This window comes from Chenopodium album, chromosome 7 (assembly GCF_948465745.1).
Source record: "Chenopodium album chromosome 7, dcCheAlbu1.1, whole genome shotgun sequence".
Classification (NCBI taxonomy): domain Eukaryota; kingdom Viridiplantae; phylum Streptophyta; class Magnoliopsida; order Caryophyllales; family Amaranthaceae; genus Chenopodium; species Chenopodium album.
Genome location: NC_137840.1, coordinates 31233134 through 31244449, shown reverse-complemented (window position 1 = coordinate 31244449; position 11316 = coordinate 31233134). Strand labels below are relative to the sequence as shown.

At 36.7% G+C, this 11316-nt stretch overlaps 1 non-coding gene across 1 annotated transcript; it reads left to right on the top strand.

Annotated features, from left to right (window-relative positions):
* Positions 1–8945: 8945 nt before the first annotated feature.
* On the top strand, positions 8946–9052 carry LOC145641328 (small nucleolar RNA R71). The gene has a single exon (XR_014115367.1). It is a non-coding gene; the product is annotated as a small nucleolar RNA R71 (small nucleolar RNA).
* The last annotated feature ends 2264 nt before the right edge of the window (positions 9053–11316 follow it).

Here is an 11316-nt window from a genome sequence, read left to right as displayed (position 1 = left end):
GCTCAGTAGTATGACCTTTTCCTTGGTGAAATTTGCAATAAGAATTGGGGTCATAGCTAGCAGTTCTGTTCTCAAGCCTAGGCTCCGAAAACGGTCTAATAGGCATGATCAATCCTTGACTGTGCAGGCGATCAAAAGCACTGTCATAGCTCATTCCCAAAGGTGTGTAAACCCTCCTTTTCCTTTGGAATCTCTTAGTGGGAGCACTAAGAGCCAACACATCATTGAGGTTAATGTTGTTTGTAGCATTATTGGGCTTAGAGGACGAAGAAGAAGGATTATTGTTCTTCTTGTTTTTCCAAGTCTTTTTGTTGTTATTGTTACTACCACTAGTCTTCATCAACTCGTCCTCAATATTGATACCAATATCGTACATAGATTCAAAAGTGTTCAAAGGAAGAAACTTCAAATGTTACTTATATTTATGAGTCAGATTTGAAATAAAGAGGCAAACCATCTCCTTTTCTTTGGGAGGATCCACCAAGAGTGCATCTGTTTTTCTCTAGCTTCTCAAATATGTGGTGAAGCTTTCATTCTCCTTCTGTTTGAGAATGAAGAGTTCACGTTCAGAATTCTTAGATTGGATGTTACACTTTTAATGACTCATGAAGCTTTCAATAACATCCTCCCAAGTCACATTATGCTTGGAATCCCAAGAATAAAAACATTGTTGACAAGCTTGCTTCAAGGAAAGAGGGAACATAGTAGGGAAGAATGCTACATCTAGTCCTTTGAGAGCCATATTTGTAGAAAAAGCCTTCAAGTGAAACATAGGGTTATTATTAGGCTTTTACTTTGGGATGTCAACAGTAGAAAAATTACCAAGAAGCTTGTCCTTGACATTAAGAGAAGTGGCAGATTGATCCACATAGGCTTATATACAACAATTCCAACTTTATTAAATCATAAGGACTTGTTGTAAATATGTTTTAAAACACCTATTTCAATAATTTAAATCAACCATAATTAATTTCCATCAATATAATTCATAAATTTGGAGATCTAGGGTTTATAATTTGGGCTTTTAAATTCAAAATCAAATCTGAAAATTTATATACATCATACCTATAATTAAACATCATAAAATCTGCACAAAACCCAAGAATTATAATTATATTTAATATTAAAAACAAAAGAAAGAAATTTTTTTTCGCGCACCAACTACTATGGCAGGCTACTACCGCGGCGCCTGGTGGCAGCTGCTGCAGGCATGCGCTGGTGGAGGTGGCTGCCGGCTGGCATGTTTCCGTGGTGTTTTCCAGCCATAGTTGTGTGTGCGTGGTGGTATAATATTGTTGTACTCTTGTAGGGAATATTTCAAGCATTATCCCTATCTTGAACCCCAATGTGATCAAACACTAAAGTACGGTGGCGTCCAAAGGGAAAGAAGATAGAGCAAAAGAGTCGCTAACAAGTTTTAGGAAATTGTAAACCGTTCACAGGTTGAAGGTTACACCGCTTAACGATCTAGGAGATCATCAACTCCAATAGGTTTGGAACCATGACTGGTAGTTCGGGGATGAAGGTACAAATCCAACCTAAAAGAGATTGAACCTTCCCTAATAAAAGGACTCTACTTTATTCTGATTGTATTCATGTGCGCCTTCTGATTAACATGCAATCAATAGGTTTACCCTAAACCTATTTATCTATGTTGATTGAATATTAATGCACAAATAAACTATTATCGGCGATCACTTGAATTATAATCATATTAACCCTAAACAAGATTATTAATTATCTTATTAAGCATGATTATAAGAACCAATTCCCCTTAAACATGCATAAAAGACGTGATCAAGCAATAACAATAAACATCAAGCAACATTATAAATCAAAATAATAATAATCATAATAATAATAACCAAAATATTTATAATAATTAATTTATTCATGTTAAATAATAATATTAATAGCAAGATCCTAGGCATAATACTAAACAAGATTAATAACAAACCCTAGCATGTCACTAAACAATAAAAATCAAAGCTTTAAGCCTAAAATGATACTAACATGATATCAGGAAAGAAAATAAAAAGCATCGTAGAAATCATAATTGACATTATATTCTTTAACCTAAACATGATACTAGGAACTTATTGTTGTCACCCTAAACATCAAAAGAACATCCTAACATGATACTAGGAATCATAATAACCACTTAAGCATGTTTTCTATATCATAATTTCAATGCAAACAATTAAAGCACTTACTTGGATGTCTCGTACCTCTTTCTAATAACAAAATACACGCGATAGTAACTTCAAGGAAAATAATAAAACAAACAATTAAATTAAATAATTGAAATAAAGATTTGGGACCAAACCCTCAGAAATTAAAACCTTTCACGTCTAGGGCGAAGGCAACTCCGAACAATGCTAGGTGTTTCTTGGTCTTGTAAATGCGGAATTTTGTATAAAAGGGTTGGTTTAGAAAAGAGAGAGAGAGAGAATAAGCTTTAGCTTCGAGAGAGAAGAGAATTACAGAATTCTTGAGAGTTGATGATTGTAGATGATGAAAAACAGAGTTTTTAGGAGGCTATTTATTGAGAAAATCAGCCAAAAAGATAGAAAAACAAATCAGAGTTTCGACGTAAAAAAACGAAGTTAGCGCCAAGCGCTGAACATTAGCGCCAGACGCTAATTAATTTTTTTCCGCGTTTTCTAAATCCAGATAAAATTTGTCCGTACAGAAGGGCAAAATCGTATTTTCCTTAAAAACACTCTTTTGTTCTGATTAAAACTCTAAAAAGTCAAATGTTAATTTATCAATGCTAATTGAATTAGGAATGAAAAGATCCTTCTAGAAGAATCTAGAAGACTAAAACCATTCATAATTGCATTATGAATAATAAATCCATATTAGGCCCTCCTCTAGATCATTGGGCCGCATATAAGGCTCAAACCGGGCCCTGTTTAGTAATTTGGCGATAACTTCCTCAATATTTATCGGAATTGGGCTTATAATATATCGTTGGAAAGCTCCTTTCAATCCCCATCCAACTACACTATTATTGGACCCTTTCCATGGACCAACTAAACTAGATTGGCTGTTTTTCTTAAAATAGGTTTTCAAAAACAGAAAGAAAAGAAAAGAACTTAAAATTATCCGCAAGACTAAACTTTCCACACTTTCACTTCATTTGATTATGATTCGACGTGAAAGGTACTCATCACCGGGTTTGTTTTTTGGGGATACACAAATGGATGTCTACAGAAACCCCCACTTTTACTGAGTTTGGAGAACCGCCAGTTTTGAAAACCAAAGTCAATGTATCGATAGGGACGAAGAATGATTCAGAACATTCTGCGATCCTAAATAACTCTTGTAACACCGATACCTGCAAACTAGCTTTAGTTAAACAGATAAAAAAGTTATGAAACGCGTATCTTGCACAGTCGAGCACACGTCTCTAAAGGTAACCGATTTGCTACTGTATTGCTGTATTTCTGTATTCTTGACGACCTCTTGCAAGCTAGAGAATGCCGCCTGAAGACTTCTGCAAGCTAGAGAACCCCATTAAAAATTGCTTTGCTTGAAACCACTTTCTATCACTTTGTGACCATCTTCCGCAAGTCATGGAACACGATCGAAGGCAAATAAAAAGAAAGGAAAGCAAATAAAAGGACTTTAACAATAGCAAAAATAAATGCTAAACAAGTTGCTTCCCCGGCAACGACGCCAAAATTTGATCGAGGATTAGATAGGACGTTAAGCTACTACCCTAATCAAATTAATCATTTATAATACCTAAACTTACACCACACTAGTTAGTGGCAAGTAAAGGGTCGAACCACTAAGAAAGCACACTAATTCAACATCAATAATCACTAATGCAAGAGTAAAAAGGGAATTGTTTTTGTTGGTTTTGTTGAGAAAGAACACTAAAACTACAAATTAGCAAGAAATTGATGATTTAAATCAAGGGAAAATGACGCTAGGGAATACGGGGGTGTCAAATATGAATAGAAAGAGGGGAATAATAATAATTATCATGAAACACATGCCAAAGAACACAAGATTCTACCTAAACAATTCCTTCTCATGCAATAGTCTAGGCAAATCAATGAAAGAGGTCTACACTAAAAACGATCATTCTCATGCAACCTATTAGTTACAATCAAATCAAGAGAATAAAGAAACACAATCCATAAAAACTCTACTTTAATAACTCATTCTAATGCAATCATTAAAATAGAGAAGATCTTAATCTTGTTCAAATCACTTTCATGCATTTAAACTAGAAAACATCAAATAAAGTGCAACAATAATCTCAAGCTATTAAAAATCATGTCCTTCATCAATTTACGACATAAGTTCAATCCAACCATCATCATTCATCCAATATCAACTCATATCTTCCACCCCCTTCCCCTAGCTAAAAGATTAGCCTAGAGAAGGGAGATTAAACATAATATCAAAACTAGAAACAAACTCAAGGAACTCAAAACAAAACATGATTAAAAACAATAAAATCAATATCAACTAGATGAACTAAGAATATTAACAAAAATAAGCAACAATAAATGCAAATAAATAAAGCTAAAGGAAAGGATTAGAAATTACTAAAGAAAGGAAAAGATGAAAACTTGAATTCTTGCTTGATTGAAGATTAAACTTGAGTAAAGTTGAAAACTTGGAAGAAAATTAAGCAATAATCTAGTTTCTCTCTCTAAAAATTATCTAATCTAATCCTAAAACCTAGAGAGAGAAGCTCTCCTAATACTAGAGAAAAAGATCTAATAATCTCTAGAAGTCCTGTCCAAAAACAAGCCTCGAATGTAAATAGATACGCGCAAAAACGCTGAACAGGGCTAGATATGCGCCCGCACATGATAGTTGTACGCCTGCGCACGGAATCTGTGCGCCTGCGCAAGGGAATGTGCGCCCGCGCCTTTGTGGGTTGGGGCTTGCTGGATGAGTTGTGCGCCCGTACAAGGGAGTGTGCGCCCGCGCACAGGTCGCACACAACCCGCGCAAATCTCTCTACTTCGCTTCTGAAATTTACATCCTTCTGCGCGGGTTCTGACAAGGCTACGCGCCCGCGCACTATGGCCGCGCTCTCGCGCACATTTTGCGCTCCCTCGCACCTTGCTTTTTCGATTCTACTCTTGTGCTTACTTGTCCTCTTCTTTGCAATCCAAGACTTCAAATACCTAAGCACAAGCACCAAGGGAAGCAATAAGGTAAATGCAACGGTGAAAACACGCAATAAAGGGAAGCATTTAAGCATATACACGATTTCATCCAAAACACATCCAGACATGTATGAACGCATTAGTTGAACAAAACAACTACAAAACACCTCAAGAGAAGCTAAAACAAAGCATAAACACTACCCTAAGCATGACATAAATGCCACTTATCAAACTAAAAACTTACAATATAAACATAGAAAATATGACAAATTTAAATAAATTAACAAAATAAGCTAAACACTATTCAAAACTACTAAAATACATAAAAAAAAGAGATTAAATAAGGAAAAGAAGAAAAAGAGTAAAATAAAGCGTAAAACTAGGGAAATTATTAGAAACTAAACCGGAAAAAAAGCATAAAAATACCCTAAAAGTGACATAAAAGTCACTTATCAAACTCCCCCAAGCTAAACTTTTGCTCGTCCTCGAGCAAATTAACATGAAACACGAGAGAAGGAGAGTGAATTATTAACACAAAGCTAAGACACTGAAGGAGATAAGAATATACACTAACTCGCTTTCATAGGAATCACGGTAAATTTTAACAACTAAAAACAAGCCCTTTAAACCTCTAGATCGCCCTATAGGACGAGTATGCTCTCGTTAGGGTTTCCTAAGTGCTTAACCCACAACTCTAGACAAAAACCAAGGCAAAACAAAAAGAAAAAGAAAAGCAAACACAAAAAACAAACACAACCATGACCAACATAACATAGCAAGGTTTAGGAAAACCAATCAAGCTCAAAGGCGAAAAATACTCCATTTCGACTCAAAAAGAAGAGACATGCAACAGAGAATACTCACCACTATCCCCATCTAAGACGGTCCATGTTCACTCCACTAGCTTCAAATCACATCCTAGTTAGCTCCTCATGATTCCACGAAGGAACTGGAAAAATATTCAATTTGTGGAATTAGTGGATCATCCCAACATCTCAACTATGCATACTCTCTCCATAGGGTTGTAATCTATCTCCCTCCACCGGAATTTTACTTCACCCCTCTAAAGTCTAAGGGTCTTAACTAGGGTTGTAACGTAAGTCAAAGGGTTAAGGCGGGGTAAAAATTTGAAAATTTTGGTGATATTTCCTAAGTGAAGCAAAAGGTTGATCAAACCTCAAAAACAAACTCAAGAAATCATCAAACATCAAACAAAAATACCAAGTGTCATCTCCCCCAAGCTTACTCAACACCAACATACCATAAAAACAAAAAAGAAATAACGCTCCAACTCCCCAAAGCTAGAACGAAGCATTGTCCTCAATGCTTAACTTAGGGAAGAAAACAAAACCTAACCTTTTTTTGAAAATTTTATTTGATGTCCTTGCCTTTTTTTAAGAACGACTTTTTCTAGGATGCATTTGCTTTATTACACACAATATATACAATTTACTTTCATGCTTGGTACAAAGAGCATAATACTTTCTCATTTTCATTACAACACAAAACAAATTCTCAAACCAAAATGCTTCACAAACTAAGGGTTAGGGAAACGAAAGGTCATAAGGCTTGTAATGTGGCTCATAATAAAGAAAGGGAATAGGCTCAAAGGGTTGGAAAGAGGAGCAAATGCAAAATAAAAACAAAAAATGTAACAAAACAAAAAGAATATAAAGAAAAATGAGAAAAGGGTGCCCTTTTCCTCCCCTGGAGATGCTTGGTCACGATCTTAAGAGTTAGAGGACAACACAAGGATTAAGATATGCATAGTCAAGGATCTTAAACGCAGCTAAACAAAATTGATGAAGGCTTGAACAGTTTAAACCTCACAAGGGATGGGAAGTAAGCAAATACTTACTAAAGAGCTTCAAATCCACTATAGAGAGAAACACCATCTTACCACTTTTCCGTGAACTATGGGTTCAAACGTCCTCAATAGTTCTTAACCTTGCTACCTTAGCTTAAAATTTCTCTATCTCAACCACAAGCACTCTCAAACCATGTAGGCCATTATCAATTAGGAAGAAAAACATTCTTTGGTACATTATCAAAGCAATCAATTCCAAATGCATGAGCGAATTCCAAAACAAATTCATTTCATCTTTCCATAGTCATGTTTACCACAAAAAAAAAAGGAAAACAAAACAAAAGAAAGAGGAAGAAATAAAAAAGGTTCACAAATGAGGCATATAATCCAAATAAGTCCCAATTGTCAAACAATTGATCGTTCGATAACAACATCAACGATCCCAGGTTCGATAGAACCAATGCAAACAACCTCGAACCATTCAACTTCTTCCTAAACTAGTCCTAAACTAAGCACTCAAAGAAAGAGTAAAAGATTAAAAATAAGAAAGGTCTCACCGGGAGGTTGGCTTAAAAGAATTAAGGAGCATAAAATAGAGTTCACCAAATGTCACTCCGCTCCAAACTTCCAAAAAGCAACCTACAAGGCAAGGAAAGACACAAAAGAAAACATTAAAAGAGAACAAAGAAATAAAACAAAAAGAAAAAAAAAGGAGTGGGGAGAAAAAGGGTTAGAAATCCTCCGGGTTGTCTCATGGGAAGCGCTTGTTTATGGTCTCTAGCTTGACCCTTAACCTCATTCAAGGTGGATTAAAGAATATCACCCTCTTCAACTTGAGAATTGAATCATAGATGCCCCAAAGCTTGAGAACTATCACTCCTTGAGGTCTCACATCACCACAAGGAAAAGGAGGGAATAAATCAAGAGCCAATGGTGACTCATCTTTTCTCTTTGTCTTCTTCTTGTTGAGTCTTGATCGAGCTTGGAATCCTTAATATTAGGAAGGGCAACCTCACCTTCCTTAAGAGAGCCTTCAAACCAAGCGGGATCTTCAAGGAAGTCATCATACCTCATTGTCAACTTATCATCACGTGGAGGTAAGCTCTCATTAGCCTTCACATCATCGACCACATCAACTCTACATACGCTCACCGCCATAGGGCTCTTCAAAAAGACATTCTCAACTAGCCTACCAAGAAAGGGAACCGGGCCTTCAAACTTGTTTGGTTTACTAAAATCAAATGGCTCCTCATTTTATTCTTGAACCTTCTTCTCAACCACATCATCTACAACCTGTTCATCCTTGTAAGTTTCGGGTTTATAAGTATGTGAAGGTTTAGTAGATGATTGTAAGGGGAGTTTTGTGGTTAAATGGAGAGAAGAAGTTTTGGATATTTGGGAATCAACAACTTCATTGTAAGATTTAATTTCTCGGAATTGTTGAGTGATAATTTGACGTTGTTGAAGAATTTGGGTTTGTGTGGTCGTGTGGGGATTTTTCTTCATAAGATTGAGGACATAGGTTATGATTTTGATCTTGAGAGTTCTCTACTTGGTTGGAAAGTTGAAGTTGTTGGGATTGAGCTTGGGTTATAAACTCTTCTTCCCTCAAAGTCAAAGCCTCACCTTGCTTGGGATTGAACTCTCTACAATATGATGCATCATGATCCGTCCCACCACAACAAGCTCATGAGAAATCAATGATTTGTGAAGGTTTTGAACACAAACTAACACTTGAGTTCAACTTGGAAAGACCTTCATTCAAGAGCTCAACTATGTGCTTAAGTTGGCCGACTTTCTCCAACTCATAAAGAACTCCTAGCTTCCCTTGGGACCTTCTTTTGCCTCCCCAAGAATAGCTAGTAGCCACTTCTTCAATTGTAGCTTCAACTTGGCTTTGAGGGATCTTAATCAATTGGCCACCGGCACCCGCATCTAGATTGGTCCTTGACATTGGCTCGAAGCCATCATAAAAGAATCTCATGAGAAAATTACGGTTGAATTCATGATGAGGATATGCTCTTATCAAATCCTTAAACCTTTCCCATGCTTCCCCAAGAGTTTCATCCGGTTCTTGCTCAAAGGAAGATATCCTCCTCCTAATTTTTGCGGTATGCTCATTAGAAATGAACCTCTTGAGAAAGGCCTTCGCAACTTCCTTCCATGTGGTGAGAGAGTTGGGCATCAAAAGCTTGAGCCATTTCTTTGCTCTTCCGGTGAGAGATTGCCGAAAGAGAGGCATACGAATGTAATCTTGGCTTACTTCATTTGTTTGCATCATTGCACACAAATCAAGGAATCAGACCAAATTCTTAATGGGGTCTTCACTTACGCCTCAAGAAAATTGCTCAATTTGCACCATCCTAGCATATTGTGGATGGATTGTGAAATTAGTCTCGGTGGTCGGGAGAAGTATACCACTCGTGAGCTCATAGATTTCCGGATTTTCAAACTCCCTAAAAAGAAGGTCATCCTCTCTTATTGCCTGATCGAGGGATTTAAGTAGTGTCGTTAGTCTACTAACCCTAATCAAATTAACAATTTATAATACCTAAACAACCCTAATACGAGTATATGGGTAAGTAAAGGGTCGAACCCAAAAGGACTAAATGTATCAATCTATGCTAATTAGACTACTAGGAAAGCTTGTAAGGTAAAGAGAGGTTCAACTAAACACTACTAAGAGCAAATAACTAAAACTAGGGAAAGTGGAATCCAATTACATCAATGCATCCAACAACATCAAACAATTAGATGAAAATGACCTCAATTAGGACGATTAACACATTTAACTCACTCTCGCGCAATTAAGCATGTTAATAATCCTACTAAACTAATTCACTCTCGTGCAACTAGCCTAGCAAAGGTATGGAGGAATTTAGGGCTCTCAAACAACTTACTTTCGCACAATTGATTGAAAACACAATTAAAAGCATAGAATCAATTAGCTAGAAAGATTCTAATCCATAAAAGCATCATCCATACACAATAATCAAGAAACAATTTCATACTAACCACAATTAATCATTAAATTAATTAACATAACCTTCATCCATTTCCCTAGAACAAAACCTAAACTAACATGGTGAACAAAAACAAGGAAAACAAGGTAAAATAATAATAAAAGCAAGAATCAACAACTAAACTAATTAATCTACTCAAATATACAAAAAAATAAGCAAAAACAATAATAAATGAAAGCAATAAATGTGAGAGAGTTAAGAAGACTCATTGAATTTATGAGAGGAAAAATCCACAAAATGCTTCTTCAAAATCCCAAAAACTCCATGAAAAATCCAAGCTTTCTCTCTCTAAACTAATCTAACCCTAAGAGAGAGAAAATAAAAGAGCTAAACTACTCTAAAACTAATCTAGGGTAAATTAATGTTGAGTGAAAGTTTCTTTTAAAATAACCCCAAAGGGGGTATATATATTACAAGCTAAAAATAATAAAGAAAATAAAAGAAAACAAATAAAGAAAATAAAATAAAACAAAAGAAAAGAAAAGGGAAATAGAAAAAGGGAATAAAAATAAAATTAAATTAAAAGAAAATAAAAACCCCAAAATCCCCAATTTCCCTCAAATTCCCTCAGCAATCACGATCTCCCCTTCTCTTTCATTTGGCTGCTCTATTTCTTCCATCATCACCATCACGCATCATTAATTATCATAATCACCACCGTCAATCCTCATCGTCATCAATCAAGCATCAATCAAGGCCGTTCAATTCTCATTAAAAATCACGTGAAAAGCTCGTGATTGACCCATGATTGCGCGCCCGCATAGAAGACGCACACAGGTCGCGCAAAGCTTCTGCGTCGAATCTGATTTAGGACTCCATTTTGTGCGCTTTCTGACAGGGTTGTGCGTCCGCGTTTGAATGAGGTAAGTAATTTGGTGGCTGCTCTGTTCGAAATCGCTGCTCGTATTGGTTGTTGATGGTGGTAAATGGGTTGGTGGTATTTGGGGTGAGATGCGTGGCTGCTTTGTTTGGTTGAAACAGGGGAGTTGCGAAGAGTGTGTGGGTGAGTGGTTTGGTGGTGATTGATGGTGGTTTTGGCGGTGGCTGGTGTATTGGTGTGATTGAAGGTGGCTGAAATTGAGTGGGTTGCGATGGCTGGTGGTTGAAATTGGTGGCGGTGGCTGGTTTTGTAGGTAGATTGGGTGATTGTTACGGGGGTGATTGGTGGCTGCTGTGTGCGGCGGCATTGATTGGTGGCTGCGGTGCTGTGAGTGTGGTGATGTGTGGTGGTTTGTGGGAGGTTACTATTGGTGGCGCTGGTGGTTGATTTTAGTGAACTGGAGCAGGGGGCTGCTGTAATTGGCGGTGGTGAGATGGAGCAGGGGTTGCTGCTGGTTGTAATTGATGT